Source organism: Engystomops pustulosus, chromosome 7, assembly GCF_040894005.1.
Source record: "Engystomops pustulosus chromosome 7, aEngPut4.maternal, whole genome shotgun sequence".
Lineage (NCBI taxonomy): Eukaryota > Metazoa > Chordata > Amphibia > Anura > Leptodactylidae > Engystomops > Engystomops pustulosus.
Genome location: NC_092417.1, coordinates 168989080 through 169010152, shown reverse-complemented (window position 1 = coordinate 169010152; position 21073 = coordinate 168989080). Strand labels below are relative to the sequence as shown.

The 21073-nt window shown below is 42.8% G+C and overlaps 1 protein-coding gene across 2 annotated transcripts in view; it reads right to left on the bottom strand.

Annotated features, from left to right (window-relative positions):
- The window catches only part of BMAL1 (basic helix-loop-helix ARNT like 1), a 50224-nt gene extending 30858 nt beyond the window's left edge, over positions 1 to 19366 (bottom strand). Inside the window, exon 1 of one of the 2 annotated variants that reach the window (XM_072118893.1) lies at positions 19236 to 19366. The gene's annotated coding sequence lies outside the window, so the exon portion shown is untranslated. The remainder of the gene's footprint in view (positions 1 to 19235) is intronic. The other variant, XM_072118894.1, reaches the window with a different exon arrangement.
- Between the last annotated feature and the right edge of the window lie 1707 nt (positions 19367 to 21073).

The window sequence follows — 21073 nt, the reverse complement described above, 5'->3', positions numbered from 1 at the left end:
GCCATGTAATAAGGAGGTGTAAATGTGGACTACACAATCTTATAGCAGATGGTGCCCGATGCTGGAGGATACATCAGATGGAGTAGACGTCGGGTGTAACTTTGTTACAGTTTTAGTTTGGTTCTCTCTCCACAGTGGCGTAACTAGAAGCCGATGGGCCCCAGTGCAAAGTCTGTGCCAGGCCTCCGACTATAATGTATGGTTTATAGTAATAGTCTTCTCATATGGGAAAGTGACACCATAAGGGCCCCCAAACCTCCTGGGCCCTGGTGCGATCGCAACCTCAAGTTACGCCCCTGTCTCTCTACCTGTTGTCATCTATGTACAAGTCTTCTCCATCCAGATACGTGACTCCGTGCTGACCTGACCTGCTGCTATAATCTGCCAGATTTCTTCCCCCCCCCCCCTCCCCAATCACTTATTTGGGAAGGTGGATAACGCGGATTTAACTCCGTGACCCGTGAAGCGCATGGCGACCTCGTGCACTGCAGATCTGCATTAGGTAAGTTACTTTGATGCTTTTGCGCGGTGAACACAAGGCCGTTCCTTTTTTTTATCATGTTGGCCTGGTTACCGCGCCGGCAGAGGAATGCGGATCATGTCTGTTTTACATTACGTCTCCTCATTCCTCTGAAAAGTGCACAAAAAAAAAAAAAAATTCCTGAAAATGCCAAAATGTCACATCCAGAGGAAAATAAATGGAGACGACTACAGAGTCATCACGTGTGCGGTATTACTGGTTGTCGCTATAAGGAGATGGGATGAGACATACGAGGGGAAAAAAAAAAAAAAATCTTAAAATTTAGGGTCTGCTCTGAGGTTTCCAACACTCTTCTTTGGAAGACTCAGTGCAACTTTATGTTCTAAACTTTGCTGAAAGGTGGAGGGTGAGGATATCTGGAGATTACATGGTATATGGTGGCGATATTAGAAGGGTTTATAGCAATCTCTGGGACCCTCGCTCCGTCTTACATTTCCAAGTCATGTAGGTTGTGGGATGGGGAAAGTGTAACAGGGGCGACACGGTGGCTCAGTGGTTAGCATTACAGCCATGCAGCGCTGGGGTCCTGGGTTAATGTCCCAGGTTCAACATCTGCAAAGAGTTTGTATGTTCTCTCCGTGTTTGTGTGGGTTTCCTCCGGGTCCTCCGGTTTCCTCCCACACTCCAAAACATACTAGTAGGCTGATTAGATTGTGAGCCTCATGGGGACAGGGACTGATTTGGCAAAACTCTGTGCAGCGCTGCGTAATCTGTGTGCGCGCTATATAAAGAATTATTATTAGGAATATGGGCTACTTCCGGGTCACAAATCTCTGGAACGGCCGTTGCAACATTCAATAAGGAAGCAGTTTTTAGTTTATATAGGAGCTCTGATACATACATGATACCAAGTTATTGTATGGAAGGATTTAGTCTCGCATCGGCTTGAGATCACTGCTCAGGACTTGCAGCAATGTCTCAGGACTCAGGAGTAAGCCCCTAGGGTTAATAAATATTTGGATTTTATCTTTACATATATCAGACAACCCCTTTAAGAATGCATTAGGATTGATGCTTATAGGACGCTATAAGAGGACATAGAGTTGCCCCTTCTTTAGGAATCACAGATTCCTACAATGTTACAGAATACATATTTTGTTTACAAATACAAAGTTACAAAATTTCAAAAAGAAATAAAACACAACAACAAAAAGGACCAAAGCAGAAAACTTCTCCAGGATTGTTTGAAAAATCTCTTGTGTCCTCCTGGGGGACAAGTTCAAGAAAAGAGAAGATGATTTTTACTATTATCCAGAGTGTTACTTAGTATTTATTCATATACATGTACAACAAATGTATCCATATGAGTCCCTGCACAGGGAGGACTGCAAGTGGCTATGCATACAACAAGAGTGGATGTGAAACTGGGGGGGCTTATTCAGGACTAAAACCCCCTCCCACCAAACCCACTTCTACCATGGACTATCTACCAATAATATAAGCTCACTGCATTGAAATACTCTGTTGCCTCCCTGCACCGCTATAATAGTCAACCAGGAGCCTGCTACAGCTTTCACTCAGAGCAAAGGGTAAAGGATCAGGAGCATCTAGTGCGGACAGATAAGAGCACAACAGTGAAAGGAAACACCCCTGCTGTACTTGGAAAAGCTACAAATCCATTTTCCCCCCCACAGTCCTGCAGCTAGATCACACAGAGGTATAAATACACAGATCTCTTGCTAGATGCAGAGAGAACAGAGCGCAGCAGTGTGAGGACACAGCCCAGTGCACTTGGAGGAGCTTCCATCCTAAACCTTCCATCCATATTTCACAATCCTTCTGCCACATGAAAAAGTATCATTACACATTTATTTAGGAAATTGCTGCACAGAGCACAGCAGTGTGAGGACATGACCTCACTGCACCTGGAGAAGCTACAATACTGGAATATAAATCCATATTCCACTGTCCTGCTGCTTCAAAATACACACACAAAGATAGGATTACACATCTCTCCTGGGACAAAATCTAAAACGGTCTGCTGAGAGCACAGAGCACAGCAGTGTGAGGCCACAACTCCAGTGCAAATTACAGAGAAATGACAATCCTGGAGTAAAAAATCCATATTTCACACTCCTGCAGCCATATCACAAACTCAAAGGTCTCATTACACAGATCTGCAGGGACGATGCATAACACTGCCTACAGAGAGCACAGCAGTGTCAGGACAAAGCCTATTGTACATGGAGAAGCTACAATCCTAAAATATACACAAATCCTCATTTCACAGTCCTGCTACTACTAACACCAGATGCATAAGTAGGATTACACATCTCTCCGGGGAATATACCTTACTTTGGCTGCACAGAGCACAGCAGTGCAAGGACACGTCACCTTTGCACTTGAAGATACAGTATTATATTCCAGAAATGCAGTATTTCACAGTCCTGCTGCTACCAACAACACACACAAAGGTTTGGTTACACTTCTCTCCAGGGACAATACCTTACATTGGCTACAAAGAGCACAGCTATGTGAGTATATACCCTCAGTACGAGTGGAGAAGCCACAATCCTGGAAAATAAATCCTAAAAAGTCACAGTCCAGCTGCTACTAACAGCATACACAAAGGTCTGATTACACATCTCTGACACATTGCAAGGTGGTACATAGGTCAAACCAGATCCCAGTTTGATATAAATTGGCAGAGACAGATTGAGGCTTATCTCCAACAAAACGTCTGTAAGGAGTTGCCTTTTTGAACAATAGTTTCGTTCTCTTCCCAGACCGAAATGGCTGATAACAGAGAGCAATGAAATGCATTTAGTACATAGGGTAAAAGGCCTAGAAAGCTACAGGATACTCGGATTTGGAGTCGCTGGTCACATGACTGTCCTAACCGGATGATTAAGGCAAATCATGTGAACACTAACACCTCTCCGAGCGAATCAAGGTCACGACAAAAAGTAGGTCATCTGACTCAGCTAAGACACCCGGGCACAAGCAGGACCTAGATACACAGGAAGCAGCCGCCGACTCACGTTATACAACACAGCACCCTGCACCAGCACCCACACAGCAACGCCATCCGGTGCAGAGCCAGAATCCACGCTGGAGCCGGGAGTGGGAGGACGGAGCTTTGTTTCCAGTGTTATTTACCATAAAGGAGAGCAGACACTCATTAAAGGGATTCATTGAAATGTGCCAAGAGTAGGAGGTGGTGATAGGTCCTTCATGGGTGCCAATAACAGAGACATACATTACCAAATGTGCAAAGAATGGACCATCTGCGGTCACTACAGGAGCACCCAACAAGAGGGGAAACGCACAAAATCACAGTCCAGGCACATCCCCCATAACAGTCACTTTTTACATGTACACCGGCCCTTTAAATATCCCTTTAAATTTAGTCTCAACAAGGGTACGGTCAATAGGAAGGGTGTGAATTACAGAAAAATATGAAACCTCTTCAACGGTTCATAGGAGACAGGGGTAACCTTATAACAGGGGGAGGACGCTACACCAGAGACCGAAGACGTCTCATTACCAGGTGACACCAGCGCCAGAACTAAAGACACAAGGCTATCACAAGATATAACAGATATATTACTGAATTAACAATATTATAGTAGTTATATTCTTGTACATAGGGGGCAGTATTATAGTAGTTATATTCTTGTACATAGGGGGCAGTATTATAGTAGTTATATTCTTGTACATAGGGGGCAGTATTATAGTAGTTATATTCTTGTACATAGGGGGCAGTATTATAGTAGTGATATTCTTGTACATAGGGGGCAGTATTATAGTAGTGATATTCTTGTACATAGGGGGCAGTATTATAGTAGTGATATTCTTGTACATAGGGGGCAGTATTATAGTAGTGATATTCTTGTACATAGGGGGCAGTATTATAGTAGTGATATTCCTGTACATAGGGGGCAGTATTATAGTAGTGATATTCTTGTACATAGGGGACAGTATTATAGTAGTTATATTATTGTACATAGGGAGCAGTATTATAGTAGTGATATTCCTGTACATAGGGGGCAGTATTATAGTAGTGATATTCCTGTACATAGGGGGCAGTATTATAGTAGTGATATTCCTGTACATAGGGGGCAGTATTATAGTAGTTATATTATTGTACATAGGGGGCAGTATTATAGTAGTTATATTATTGTACATAGGGGGCAGTATTATAGTAGTTATATTATTGTACATAGGGGGCAGTATTATAGTAGTTATATTATTGTACATAGGGGGCAGTATTATAGTAGTTATATTCCTGTACATAGGGGGCAGTATTATAGTAGTTATATTCTTGTACATAGGGAGCAGTATTATAGTAGTGATATTCCTGTACATAGGGGGCAGTATTATAGTAGTTATATTCTTGTACATAGGGAGCAGTATTATAGTAGTGATATTCCTGTACATAGGGGGCAGTATTATAGTAGTTATATTCTTGTACATAGGGGGCAGTATTATAGTAGTTATATTCTTGTACATAGGGGGCAGTATTATAGTAGTGATATTCTTGTACATAGGGGGCAGTATTATAGTAGTGATATTCTTGTACGTAGGGGGCAGTATTATAGTAGTGATATTCCTGTACATAGGGGGCAGTATTATAGTAGTGATATTCCTGTACATAGGGGGCAGTATTATAGTAGTGATATTCTTGTACATAGGGGGCAGTATTATAGTAGTTATATTATTGTACATAGGGAGCAGTATTATAGTAGTGATATTCCTGTACATAGGGGGCAGTATTATAGTAGTGATATTCCTGTACATAGGGGGCAGTATTATAGTAGTGATATTCCTGTACATAGGGGGCAGTATTATAGTAGTGATATTCCTGTACATAGGGGGCAGTATTATAGTAGTGATATTCTTGTACGTAGGGGGCAGTATTATAGTAGTGATATTCCTGTACATAGGGGGCAGTATTATAGTAGTGATATTCCTGTACATAGGGGGCAGTATTATAGTAGTGATATTCCTGTACATAGGGGGCAGTATTATAGTAGTGATATTCCTGTACATAGGGGGCAGTATTATAGTAGTGATATTCCTGTACATAGGGGGCAGTATTATAGTAGTGATATTCTTGTACATAGGGGGCAGTATTATAGTAGTTATATTATTGTACATAGGGAGCAGTATTATAGTAGTGATATTCCTGTACATAGGGGGCAGTATTATAGTAGTGATATTCCTGTACATAGGGGGCAGTATTATAGTAGTGATATTCTTGTACATAGGGGGCAGTATTATAGTAGTTATATTATTGTACATAGGGAGCAGTATTATAGTAGTGATATTCCTGTACATAGGGGGCAGTATTATAGTAGTGATATTCCTGTACATAGGGGGCAGTATTATAGTAGTGATATTCCTGTACATAGGGGGCAGTATTATAGTAGTGATATCCCTGTACATAGGGGGCAGTATTATAGTAGTGATATTCCTGTACATAGGGGGCAGTATTATAGTAGTTATATTCTTGCACATAGGGGGCAGTATTATAGTAGTTATATTCTTGTACATAGGGGGCAGTATTATAGTAGTTATATTCCTGTACATAGGGGGCAGTATTATAGTAGCTATATTCTTGTACATAGGGGGCAGTATTATAGTAGTTATATTCTTGTACATAGGGGGCAGTATTATAGTAGTTATATTCTTGTACATAGGGGGTAGTATTATAGTAGTGATATTCCTGTACATAGGGAGCAGTATTATAGTAGTTATATTATTGTACATAGGGGGCAGTATTATAGTAGCTATATTCTTGTACATAGGGGGCAGTATTATAGTAGTTATATTCTTGTACATAGGGGGCAGTATTATAGTAGTTATATTCTTGTACATAGGGGGTAGTATTATAGTAGTTATTATTATTATAGTAGTTATATTCTTGTACATAGGAGGCAGTATTATAGTAGTTATATTCCTGTACATAGGGGGCAGTATTATAGTAGTTATATTCCTGTATATAGGGGGCAGTATTATAGTAGTTATATTCTTGTACATAGGGGGTAGTATTATAGTAGTGATATTCCTGTACATAGGGAGCAGTATTATAGTAGTTATATTATTGTACATAGGGGGCAGTATTATAGTAGCTATATTCTTGTACATAGGGGGCAGTATTATAGTAGTTATATTCTTGTACATAGGGGGCAGTATTATAGTAGTTATATTCTTGTACATAGGGGGTAGTATTATAGTAGTTATTATTATTATTATAGTAGTTATATTCTTGTACATAGGAGGCAGTATTATAGTAGTTATATTCCTGTACATAGGGGGCAGTATTATAGTAGTTATATTCCTGTATATAGGGGGCAGTATTATAGTAGTTATATTCCTGTACATAGGGGGCAGTATTATAGTAGTTATATTCCTGTATATAGGGGGCAGTATTATAGTAGTTATATTCTTGTACATAGGGGGTAGTATTATAGTAGTGATATTCCTGTACATAGGGAGCAGTATTATAGTAGTTATATTATTGTACATAGGGGGCAGTATTATAGTAGCTATATTCTTGTACATAGGGGGCAGTATTATAGTAGTTATATTCTTGTACATAGGGGGCAGTATTATAGTAGCTATATTCTTGTACATAGGGGGCAGTATTATAGTAGTTATATTCTTGTACATAGGGGGCAGTATTATAGTAGTTATATTCTTGTACATAGGGGGTAGTATTATAGTAGTTATTATTATTATAGTAGTTATATTCTTGTACATAGGAGGCAGTATTATAGTAGTTATATTCCTGTACATAGGGGGCAGTATTATAGTAGTTATATTCCTGTATATAGGGGGCAGTATTATAGTAGTTATATTCTTGTACATAGAGGGCAGTATTATAGTAGTTATATTCTTGTACATAGAGGGAAGTATTATAGTAGTTATAGTCTTGTACATAGGGGGCAGTATTATAGTAGTTATATTCTTGTACATAGGGGGCAGTATTATAGTAGTTATATTCTTGTACATAGGGGAAAGTATTATAGCGGTTATATTCTTGTACATAGGGGCAGTATTATAGTAGTTATATTCTTGTACATAGGGGGCAGTATTATAGTAGTTATATTCCTGTACATAGGGAGCAGTATTATAGTAGTTCTATTTTTGTACATTTTCAGCCACTAGATAGAAAACTGTACAGTGCGTTTCTTGTTCCAATATGACATTAAAGAATTAGGCTTTGGATAAAAAACTATTTTGCCCCCGGGAATCCCTAGGAGTACAAGCCATTTACTGCAGAGATGGTGAGGCCTGTATTACAATGGACAGGACTAATATGCGCTTATCCTGAGGTTAAAGAGCCGCCAGCTGATCAGAACAGCAGAATCCTCATCATTGACACGCATGAAAGTACGTAGCAAGATGTACTGGGATTTCTCCAAAATTGACAAGGATTCCTCTTAGAATTCATCTAAACGGAGATGAATTTGGGCTAAGAATCACATTTATACTGAAAGAAAAGTTTCATCTGTCAGAAACTAAAAATACATTTTTGGCTCAAACTCGGGATGTTGCACAACAGCGAGATGATACATTATAACCTCTGTGAAACTTCTGAGAGAAGACTCAATACTATGCAGCCTTTACAAATGACTTCTACAAAAACAGGATTACTGGATACATTTCAGTGCCAGGTCCCATCATCCAGGACTGAGCACAAGGACCACAAGACTGACTACATCACAAGATCAATTCATAATAACATCAAACACAGTCACAACTTTTTTTTTTTTTTAATAAACTTTGTATAAATCAATAGTGCAGACAAGAAACATATTTGTAGCAGAGTAAAAGAGCTTCTTTCTTCACCTGTCTGGCTCTTTTCCTCATCCCCTATTACAGATATGCACAATAATTTGCTGAATCTTTCGTGCTACAAGCGAGATGGACTGCAGTTCATAGTTTACTCAGGAGCCTATGAAAAAGGGAGGGGGGAATTAACAGGAGCCAAGTAAGAGGAGAAAGACACAACTACAGCAGACTCAGTCTGTGCCTAAAAGTAAGATTCTAGCTCACCCCAAGTGTTTTTTCCCTATATGACCCTTCCATAAGAATCTGCTCCAAAACATTGCTTTGGGAGACTATATAGCAGCTAGTCTCCATCCACCAGCTCTGAGACAACTAGGATTAGAGTTATTGATATGTGCACAGTATCTCTGTACTCTTGTAACCCATTTCATTCCTGCCATTCATCATGTGTGTAAGCTGTTGCCATTGAGACACATCGTTTTGCATTGTAGCTGTATACACCAAAACTTCCTTCATCATCCAAGCTGCAAATAGACCTTTTCAGAGACTTTGTTGCATTGGTTGGAAGTAAAAGATTTTTCTTCCTGCTCCCACCGCATCTCAGACTAATTAGCGATCAGACAGGATTTTCCTTGACTTGTGTTACAGGGGGAAATAGGTCAATGAGGTGGGGCTTGGCGGTCGGCCTCCCTACCATGTATAGCCCATCTCGCTCACAATCATCCCAGCAGATAATTGGGAGAGCCAGCGCTACATTGTAGCAGAGCCAAACACTGATTATTATAATCAGCCTGACATTTACTGCACATCCCCCCCCCCCTCGTGAGTCATCATCCGCAGGCTGAACGCTGCAAGACACTGACAACCGGGCCCGATACCAAGTCATGGGCTGAAGGGCTGCAAGGCTCTAAGCAACACCACAAACCTATGGTGTAACCCCCTACCCCAAGAGAATTAATCCCAACAACCACCAATATACAAAACCCTCTATAAAGCAGATCATCCAGTAAGTTATAGGATAGGGGATAACTTGCTGATCCGTGGGACCCCATGGATCACGAGAGCCCCCAAATGAAATGAATAGCTGGTCCCACATATGTCTGGTGCCGCATTATTCTCTATGGCACTAATGAGATAGATATAGCGCAGTACTGTGCTCCCCTGACAGTGAATGGAGTAGCAATGCTCACGTCCAATCTGCCGCTTTATTCATTTGTGGTGCAGGGGACGCTAATCTCTTGATACATGAGGGACCCCCATTGATCAGCTAGCGATCCCCTTCTTATGACCAGACAAGACCTTTAACATTTTCTTAAAGGAGACCTTTCACCGCCTTCTTTGTATCCTTTATCAGTGGTCAATCCACTTGATCTACTATAAGAATCCATCCTGATAAACCAGGGACATTACTCAGAGATCCAGGCACCGTGACTGTGGGATCTTCTTATATTTGTAATACATGGCCTCCTTCCTTCTAAAATCAACTTTTAAAATTAAGCTTATGAGCCAGTAGGGCGCTAGGGGTCATTACCAGAGCCCCTCTGTGCTGTAATTCCACAGGCTGTTACACCGTCTTCTGCCCCTCTCTCTGATGTAATCTCACTGCAGTGGAGGACGTTTGAGCACACAGTGGGGGGTGGGAATGCTTCTGTACAGTATAACAGCTTGGGATTCTACAGCACGGAGGGGCTCCGGTAGCATCCTCCTGGCTTCTAGCTCATTGGCATAATTTTAAAAGTGGATTTTATAAGCAAGGAGGCAATGTATAATGAATACATAAAGATTACTACAGTCACAGTGCCTGGATCTCTGAGTAAGTACCAGTGGTTTGTCATGGTAGATTTCCTTTAAAAGGAGCTAATCTGTATTGACATGGTGCAGCCACTGCACAGAGAATGGCGCTGTCCACTTCCTAATCCATTCTCTTTATCCACTGCTCACGACATGTGATCTGTGGGGGTTCTAGGTGTTGATCTTGCACCAATCCTAAACATAGGTCATCAAATGGAATCTCCCTTTAAGAATTGTTTCGCCTGCTTGCTAAGCCTGGCAACCACAGGTTAATGAATGTCATCCTTTATGCACTTCATCGTGATGTATCTAGTACACTGGGTCTGGCACGGATACTGGTCTCACCAGAAGTGCTCTCTATATAGCCCCATTGTTCCGGGGCAAGGTCTGCTCTAATAAATGAAACCTCATTTAGCTATCCCTACGGCGACGGATCCATGTCTTAGTAATCAATTCCAGACTGTCAGGAGATGGAGCGTTTAATCACTATTCATGATGCGCCATTGCCGCTGGTTGCCAGGTAACTACTAATACAGTAATATTAATTTTGGTGCACAAGTGTTTTTCCAGAGAATCACCGGAGGCCCCGCAAGCCGGCCTTAAGCCCAGGATTTATCCGGGAGGAGACAATCTTCCCACAAAAAAAATATATATTCAGATGAAGCTCCATGGGAGCTAGAAACAAAGATTATGGTAATTACATTGTAACTTATTCATCAGCGCCGGGGATCGGACCCGGTATTATTTGTATCGCTTCTCTGCTGGAGATAAACAAGTCGCTAACTCAATAATGATTTTTAGTTTTAATTTAGAGTTTCCGCTTTGTAAATGATCCACATAAAATATTAAGTGCAGATGCTTATTCATTGCGGCGAATAGAAAATGTATTGGATCTAATGGGATTTACCTTCTGCGGGGAGAGAACATTGTGGGAGGGGGTCAGGAGAGGAGGGGAAGGGGTTACTTAAGGCCCCCGAAAAACACTTCGGAACAAAGTTGGACGCACCTGGTGAAATCAGACGAGGCCGGAATGTGGATGCCGAAAATGCTCAAAAAACACACCCGAATTCATGGCCAATGATATAGCGTCACAGTTTTGATCGCTTCCCTCTGTGACCCTTGTACTAAACACAACACAGGACTTCCGTTTTTTGGGAGGATTCCAAGTTTGGATATTATAACCTATCCACATCAGGAGAAAAAGACTCCCATTAGAGTGGCTAATGGAGCACCAGGTCGAGCACACCTACTGCCGCTCTATTCACCGATATAGAAGGGTCACAAATTGGCAAGCACATCGCTCATGTATCTCTCACAAACTTATTTAATGTGTATGAGTGTGCTGGAGATACCCGACTGCTGTGCTCTGCAATATTCAACCCTCCCATAGTACTGAATGATGGAGCACCAGGTTGAGCGGATCTACTGCCACTCTATTCACTACTGTGGGAAATTGCAGAGCACAGCACTCGGGTATCACTGTTATATACAGTAAATGAGGATGACAGAGACATGAGCGATGTGCTCCTCATTTTGTGATTCTCCCATAGTACTCAATTAGTGAGAACTGGACCTCCAGTCTCTGGATCAAGTAAAGGGGTTTTCCAATGAATCAATCAAAGTTTGGCCGTATCCGCAGGATCAGTGGGGGACTCCATGATGAGACCTCCACAGATCACAGAAATGAGGGGGTCCAAGGAGATGGTCCCTAGACATTCACCTCTATGGAGCGGATGGAGATCGCTGAGCGCGGTGCTCAGCAGTTTCAGTCGGCGCCATAGAGATGAATGGAGCAGAACGGTCATGCGCGGTCGTCTGCTCCATTAGTCTCCTAGAGCGACGAGGAGTCCGACTGAGGTAACTGGGACCCCATAGGACCCCTCGTTTTCGTGATCTGGTGGGGTCTCATCACTGATGTGCAAAAGAAATTTGGGCGTGCACAATTTTCCATGGCTGATTGACCGACTGCCAAGCTAGGAGATCAGCACCATCTCTACAGACAGTCATATACATTAGTATGTAAGAGTTATACAGAATGGCACCGGGCCGATCCTGCTGACTAGTCAGACCCTCTTACATATTAAAGTCTTCTTGTTCTGGAGAATCTGTTACAATATGTCTAATTTACTTTGAATGTCATTTCTGCAATTGGATGGATGGTTGCAAGAAGTAGTAAAATGCCCTTTCAGAGAGACTCCTAACTTTGTGTAGTGCACTTTATAAACTTTGCAAGCAGGAGGTTTTTTTTTTAGATTATGCAAATAAGCTTCTCACTTGCCCGTGGGCGGGGCCATGACTACTAGTGCACCCTTTTTCTTCCGCTAGCCCTTTAATCACTGACCGACGACTGACAAGTGACTGATAGACAGGCAATGCTGGGTGCAGTCGTGTGCATGCACTGTATGTCCAGCGCAAGAGCAATGAAGCCAGGGGCACAAGTGCACAAGCAAAGGAGCACAAGAGTTGGGTCCAACATAGGTCATCGGACCCATCTCTAGGGAAGTATAAGGGCTTTTTATGGGGATGTTAGTAGGATGATTTGGAAGGACCTGTGTTCTGAGTCCTGAAACCACCCTGACAGGTCCAATTAGAGGTGTGGTGTGACCCATAGCCTCACCTGTTCAGGACATACTCTACATCAGAACATGTCATCATTAAGATGCAAGACTTGAGCCAAAGGAGTTATTGAGCAATAGCATACAGCTCCCTAAGGCACTGTCCCACACATACAATCTGGATGTGCAACATGAATTAGTGTGGGTTATAAAGGGACTTCACATCTGGAGAGACTACACTTTACCATCCAGAAGCTCAATGCCGTGCCGCTGGGTGCGAGTCGCTTAATTTGGAGGAAAGAGATGGCGCCAGGATGAACTGAAGAAGCCGGCAGAGGCAGTGTAATGGGTCCTGGCATCATGTGAATGTTCATGACCTGCATCACCCATCTTACAGGGAACCTGTCATCAGCAATTGGGCGAATAAACCACTACTAATATATTGTCAAGACGCCTAATATGTTCTAGTTTTTGTTTCTTTCATGGCTCAGCGTGGTGGCATCATTTAGAAAAATCTATTTTTAAGCGAGATGTAAATTGGTTGTATAAAGTCATGGAGGCGGAGAGTATAACACTGAGGGAGCTCTGAACGCCTCCTCCTTTGTGATTGCCATCATGCATCGGATGTCAGGAGATCTGGTTAGTGATGTATATGGATGCTGGGCAATCATTTACAGTGAAGGAGGCGTTCTTAGGCAGAGAGAGCTTGACTTCAGTGTTAAACTCTCCGCCTCCGCAACCAGTTTACATCTCATTTCAAAATGGATTTTCTGGATGATGCCACCGCACTGGGTCATGAAAGAAACATGATCTGGAAGGTGTCAGCTGCTTGTTAACATACTGGTAGTGGTTATTTAAGTCAATTTTTGTTGACAGGTTCCCCTTAACGTAAAAAAAAAAGAAGCCAATTATCCCTTTTAATGGCATTGGCGCCCCATAGAAAACAGTCCGGTTGCTCCTTCAACAATGCAATGGTCTACGTGACATGACAAGGAGTTCGAGGTGATGACTCCTCCAGATCACAATAAGATCAAACATTGGACAGACACTTGACTGGTTCTAGATGAAAGACTGTGCCATGACCTACCAGACCCCGCTTGTATAATCCAATGATTACTGCATTAGGTTATTCCAAATAGAGATACAAATGAGAGCAAAAATGGAACATACTAGTTGCTAAGTAGCCATTCTAATCCTGCCGACTTCCTATAGATTACTCATCTATCTCCAGGAGTATTAGGTAACAGGAGGAGGGTAAGGAAGGTGTGACAACATTGGGCTGTATGTAACCAGGTGCTGCCTGGAAGCCACACACAGGGAAGTTCACCGCTATTGACAGATCTATGACCAGGCAATCTCCATTCACTTCCATCATGTCCCATCAGTCTCATAGCAAGGGCTCTGATCTCATGGGACCCCCAGAGACCCCTGACTAGTGATCCCTACAGGTTCCCAGCACAGTTTTGTCTTAAAATAAAAAAAAGAAAAGGAGATTTTTTTTTTTTCATTTTTAGTGCACTGTGTTAACCCTTCTTTGCATCCATCCAGGTGTGAATCCAGGCCGGGAGACTATATTTATCCGTGTCTATTATACCCGACATCTAAGGCTCCCAGATACGTCACCACCTCTCAATGCAAAAGATTTAAGAATAAAGCCACATGCAGCGAACAATAGAGACGCATTGTTTTCCCAGCAATCACATAAAACGTGGAGTGGGCTGAAGTACATCACAGGTTTTTTTTTGTGCGCGAGATTGTTATAAATGTGACATCAGCAACACAAACGTCTCCTACTCACGGCAAGTCTTTTATAATCCGGAGATACGGAGGGAAATAAGAAACTGCGGTGAGTCACCTTCCCTTTAATAACGCTGCAGGTTCATGCATACAATTATACCGCAGCCTTGCGATAAAATGAAATATCAATTCTCTCTCTCCGCATCGCCTCCGAGCGCATAATGTGAAGAAGACTTTTTACGTAAGACCGATGACAGCGCCTCGCCCACGGTCTCACATTAACCTACTGACCCAAATGTTTCACAGAGAGAGAGAGGAAGGGGGGAGACACAAGAACAACGCAGCTCCGAGATCTCAAGTCATAGTAAAGGAAAAAAAAGATGGAAACGTATGAGTGTAAGCTCTTTGGTCTACTTCATAACCATGTCCAAAAGCAAACAAAGATACTGGGTACTACAACTCCTAACATGCCCCGGTTCTGCAGGGCATATACATTGCATCCTAAAAAGCACATGAATTTCTAGGTTTGGAGCCAAGCACAGATTATGCAGCTTAAAGGGATATTCCAGTAATAACTAGTCATCCTCTATCCCCCCCCCCCCCCCCCAAGATAGGTAATAATAGATCAGTGAGCGCCACCGTCCAACCAAAGGGTTCCCCACCGATTAGGAGTACGGGGTCTACAAATCACATAGTTCGGATGGAGAGACATTTGCTTCCTTTACTCATATAAAGAAATATCATATTCAAATTTGTGGGGTTTCAGGACCCTCCATTCTCGTTATGAGCGAGGATGCAATTGGGCACCCAGTTACATCTATCCTGCACATAGAGAATAAGATACCCGTATATACTCGAGTATAAGCGACCCAAGTGTAAGCCGAAGCCCCTAATTTTACCACAAAAACCTGGTAAAACCTATATTTTTTTTACTCCAGTATAAGCAGAGTTTGAGTTTTCAGCACATTTTTTTTTTTGTGCTGAAAAACTAGGCTTATACTCGAGTATATATGGTAAAAATTTTTTTTACTGACACCTTACCGGGTCACAAATATCAGATCAGTAAAGGTCAGACCCCCAGATACCACATTGATCAGCTGTTCCGCTATATCAGAGAATGAAACAGACAGCAGAATACTCTATACATTGTGCATAGGCAGTACCCGAGTGTTACAGTTCGGAGCAGTTCCCAGCACGGTAGCTACACATGGACATAGCCTTCTGTTTCAGGTTCCTGCATAGGTAGTCCAGGTAAGTCGCATGGTGTGGGGTCAGAGTGGTTATACCCCTAATATTGTACACAGTTGCAGTTCCATCCCAAGCATTTGTGACATAGGCTAAAGAGAGAGATGGGAACTAAGGTCTCCGGACCCCCATCTGACAGGTGGTCAGAACAGACCCTGCGCTTTAATTCAATATCAGTGACGAAAACATCCAAGCACGCGCCCATTCCCTCCCACTTCCCCCGTTTGGACCTCTGTTTACTAGATAACTGTGGGTTCTAAAAAAAAAAAAAAAAAATGGGCTCTTTACCAATCAGATATTTATCCTGTACAAATCACAAAACCAAAGTTTACAGCAGTTTCCTAAAACTTCTCCTCTAATGTAATTACATGAAGTCACATTGTGATCCAAGGACACTGGGACCAAAACGTCAGGGTTCAATAAAATTCAGGTAACACACCCCTAATTATGGAGTCGGCCAGAACAGAATGTTTTATAGCCTCTAGATGTAAAAGTTCAGCTTCACAGACAGCGAGCGGAGATCTGAGCGTCATAGAAACTTGCTGACTTCTTCCATTATTACACTTCTAGTTCTAGGCTTTTGTGTACAGATGCATTATATTCCGGACCAGCACCGTCTAACACACGGACAGTGAATTATCGCAAGATAATGCCGGAGCGCTATAATAGGTTACAATCATATAAATTCCCCCAAGAGCAACTGTATCAAATCAGGAAAGATAAGAAATTCCGCATCCGCCGGGGGCAGATTATCCCCGTGAGAAAAGACGACAACAAAAACACAACAACAACAACAAAGTAGCCATATCTGACGCCGCGCTTCAATAATAATCAATTTACAGTCCAAAGCTGGCACAAGGGTAGTGACCACTGCCAAGGCTAGAGATAAGCGGCAACAACAAAAAAATAAACAGTTCCATAGGGCAAATATTTAACCAAATCACTGCTGCGGTGCGGCAATTATTTCCTGGTAAAGTGTAAACAAACAGATCCTTGGAATAATCCATTTACAAATCCCGGGAAGTCAGATCCGCCAACGCTTGTCGTAAGAAAAAAAAAATATATTATATATATATATATATATATATATATATATATATATATATATATATATATATATATATTAGTAACAGTTTTGCAAGTAATATTAGATAATATGATAGGCATGGTAAGTGTCCGTCGCTCTCGTATGATGTGTTATAAAACCATATCCCCTGTATAAGACAATGAAGCGTTACCATGGATTCCGTCCACACTGTAAGGCTCCTTCCTAATCCGTCATCTGTGAATTGCATCTACATCACCGTAAGGGACAAGACGGAACTGGAGATAAATGTAAGAATTCCAGCCAGGTTTTGCTATTGTAATTGTTGCACATCCCTCCATAGGTTGCAACAAAGTGACATGAAGATAGAAGAAGCTCATAATTGCAACAATTTCAGACACAGATCTGAGAGTTGTCAGGTTCTATCACAGAGATTCATGTAGGAGACCAATGGACGCTCCTTACCCCTTGGTTTCACACAACCGAGGTCATTCTGTGAATCACCTCGGTTGTGAGTCCAGTTTTAAGTACAACCCACAGTGCATTGGACAGAACTCAATGTATCATAGTGATATATGTATCATGACGGTTCCACAAGGAAGGGGTTCCTTGTATCATTTACTACTATGATGCTTGGAGTCCCGTCCTCTGAACTTTAGTCGGTCTGTGAAACAGTACACTGCACGGAAGTGTGAAACTGCCCCAAAAATGAAAGAATAAGGCGTCTAATTCTCAAGACATGAAGGATGGTAAGGAAAATGGCAAACACCTGGTCCCGTTAAAAAGTGGGATCAGCCACATTGGTGTGTGGTCTGCTTAAAGGACATCTACCACCAGGATGGAGGATTGTAAACCAAGCACACTGACATACTGGTGTGTGCCCCCTCTGACAGGATTGGCTCAGCTTTAAGCTTCCCATGCCCTTGTTTTTAAGAAAGTAGGGTTTTAAAATTATGCAAATGAGCCCGAGGAGCTCCAGGCTCCATTAACACGTATGAGGTCCAGAGCCCCTCAGGCTGATTTGCATAATTTTAAAAACCTTTATTAAAAAAAAAAAAACACAAGAAGCTAAAAGAAGAGCAGATCCTGCCAGAGTGGGGACACGCCGGTATATCAGTGTACTTGCTTTACAATCCTTCATCCTGGTGGTAGATGTCTTTTAAAGGGCATCACTACCGGGATTAAGGAGTGTATGCAAATAAACCTGAGAGGCTCCGGGCTCCATAGGTGTTATTGGAGCCTGGAGACCATTAGGCTCATTTACATACATTCATCCTGGTGGTAGATATCCTTTAAAGGGGTATTCTAGATGATAGGTAACCAATAACAATACACTAGAGAGGTTATCAATAATGGGGGTCCAATATCTAGCACCCCCCCCATTCCCATCTGGAGACAGCTGTTTGAAGCAGTTGCAGCAGATCAGCGACTACTACTTTCACTACCCAGAGCCCGAGAGGTCATAACCTGTCAAAAGGTTAGTCCCATTCAATTAAATGCAATACCAGACATATCCACTACACACAATATGGCGTTGAACTCCAAATACTGCCAGGAGGCCACATCTGAACAATACTGGGGGATCAATGGTGGTGCAAGATGTCAAGCACCCACCAATCCGATTGTAGTCTTCTATCTAAAAGAGGGATCAGTTTAACAAAAAAAAAACCTGGAACATCCCTTTAAGACTCGTAACCCAAGTCTTCAAAGGGGATGTTCCAAGTTTTTTTGGGGGGGGAAGTAAATAAATTTGCAACATAGCCCCGGCCTATTCGAAAGACAACACATATACGCAGCTCAAGATGTCGCTGGATTGTGACCACCAAGACGTGCCGTGAAATTATTGCCTATTGTTTTTTTTGTATCCGACCAAGAATTTGTTTAATCGCAATCTTTGATCTGTCTCCTACAAGACCGAGGTGAAGCAGCGCCATCCCATTCTACCTATACATGGAAGTAATATAAAACACTGCCACCTCTGCCTGCATGTCGTGTCCGGTATTGCAACGTATTCTAAGTTCAGTCGCCAGAGCGAAGCAGCAATACCAGACTTAACCTAAGCACCAGGGGGGCGCTGTTCCTAAAACAAAGTATCCGCATTGCTCTGATCATGCAAGACTCTTTTAAGTCCGACAAAGCAACCAAAATTTCCCCGCTGAGCGTTACATAAGCGCAAAACAATAAAGTTGTAAAATTGACAAATTGTATTTTTTGGATTTTTATCACCCCCATGAGTCAGGTGACAAGCGAACGCGGCGATGACCAGCGCCATCCGTAAATACAGTATTTAGAGGCAATAATTGGGTTTTGCGCGGATAATTAGAATATAAACCGGAATTTCTTGGCCAATAAGCTAGCACTCTAATCATGGGCAGGGGCCACATACACAGACAGCTGTCACACAACACCAGGGGCCCACAGGTAGCAAGGGAACAGGAAGGTGCAGCTCATAATAAGAGCAGAGCAGCAGTGCTGTAAAGCGAGCACTGTCCCCAAGAGCTTGCACTCTAACACTAGGCCCCTCCCCCCTCTCGGTGACCCAGGCAGCACCGGCACGGAGCCGGGAGCGCTCGCCGTCACTCACCCGCCAGCCGCGCACACCGAGCTCCTCACACAAACAGCCGCGTCCGTGACCTACTTTCTGCCCTCACTAAATGTCGCACCACTAACCTACTTTTCAGCCAATGACGTTCGCCGGCTACACGGGTATCCGTGCCAACCAATCAATCCGCTCCCTGTCAACGGCCGGCCAATGGACGCTCCCCCTCTGAGAGACATCCCTCCCTCCTGCGCCAGCGGCGGCGTTATCCAATCAGATTCGAGCATTGCCTGTAGGGAGGGAAGATGGGAATAGTGTCAGGACGGCCATGTTGGTTGTGGCGGATGGTTTTCGCCATATTAGTTGTGGAAGTGATTTATGTCGTTCTAGGGTTTTTTTTTTTTTAACTTTTTTGGGGATTTATGATCACAGGGGTGAATCTCAGAATGACTGTGCGATTTTGGATCAGATTTGGTTACTTATATAATTTAGTATATGGGATGGTTCCAGGGGTGGACCTAAACTATCTGATGCCTTAGGTAAGCTACAGGATGGGACCCAAACCAATTCCATCTACTAGTAATATTTTAGATATACCAGTAGTAATAGATCAGCTGACATTAGGTGTTAAAGGAGGTTTCCCCCAAAACATGTTAAGCTCTTTCCACAGGATAGGGCCTACCTTGCTGAGTGGTGGTGGTGGTCTCAGTGATGAGACCCCCATAGATCAGGAGAATGGGGTCCAAAGTAACTCCATCAGACAGCTTATCGCTCCCTGAGATGAGTACAGCTGACGGCCACGCATGTCCTTTCTGCTCCAGACATTCCTATGGAGCTGACAGAGATTTTGGATAGGGCTTAACTTGTTTGGTGGGAAAACCACTTTACGTGTCAGGTCCTGCATTATAGTAGGTAATTGGGCCCTTAATGCTGCTCCCTATCTTGCTGCAGGTGATGCTGCCTGGGGCAAGGGGCTCAACTTGCCTCATGGCTGATGCGCCGTGGGTGACTCTCCTCAGATAAACATCCTTCTACAATGTAGTTTCTATTAAAGGACATCTACCATCAGGTCTCAGATGGTAGATGTCCAAACTTACCTGCCCATCCTTTACTCTAGAGAAGTGATGGGGAACCTTTTAGAGACCGAGTGCCCAAACTACAACCAAACCCACACATTTAAATGCAAAGGGCCAACATGGCAATTTAAGCAGTAACATGTTGCTACCTGTTTTGTCACGGCTTTTAATTGTATCTGCGCCCTCAGAAAGAGGAGAAAGGAGAAAGTAACCATGTTTTCCTCATTTATCCTACCAATCCAGATTTTGTGCTGCACCTAATTTAGGAGCAATTTAGGTGCAAAAACCCTCCAGCCCGAAGGTGGCGTAAACTAAGAAGCAACACTGAGCTGTTGTGCAGAGCAGCTTATCCCCAGCATCAGAGCTCAGCAGACACTAAGTGCAGCCTCTGTTTACAGTTCATCACCTTCTATTTACAAACAATCTGCAAAAGCAGCAGCTCAGAGCAGGAGAGAAGAGAAATTTCTATGATTTTGCAAATACTACAGAGAAGTGTCCCTGTGTAGCAGGATAGAAGAGAAATTTGTAGGATTTTGCAGATAGTATAGAGAAGTGTCATGTGTAGCAGGATAGAAGAGAAGTGAGTGGGAGCTGCAGACAGGACAGAGAAGTGTCCTCTTGTAGCAGGAGAGAAGAGAAGTAAGTTGGAGCTGAAGACAGGACAGAGAAGTGTCCCCCGTGTAGCAGGATGACCACACTGTGTCTGAGGGGGATACTTTGCAGAATTACATGGGTGCAGCAGGAGACCAGCACTGGGGGATCCCCTCCAGGAGAAGCCACTGCTGAGGAGGTCACTGGGTGCAGGGT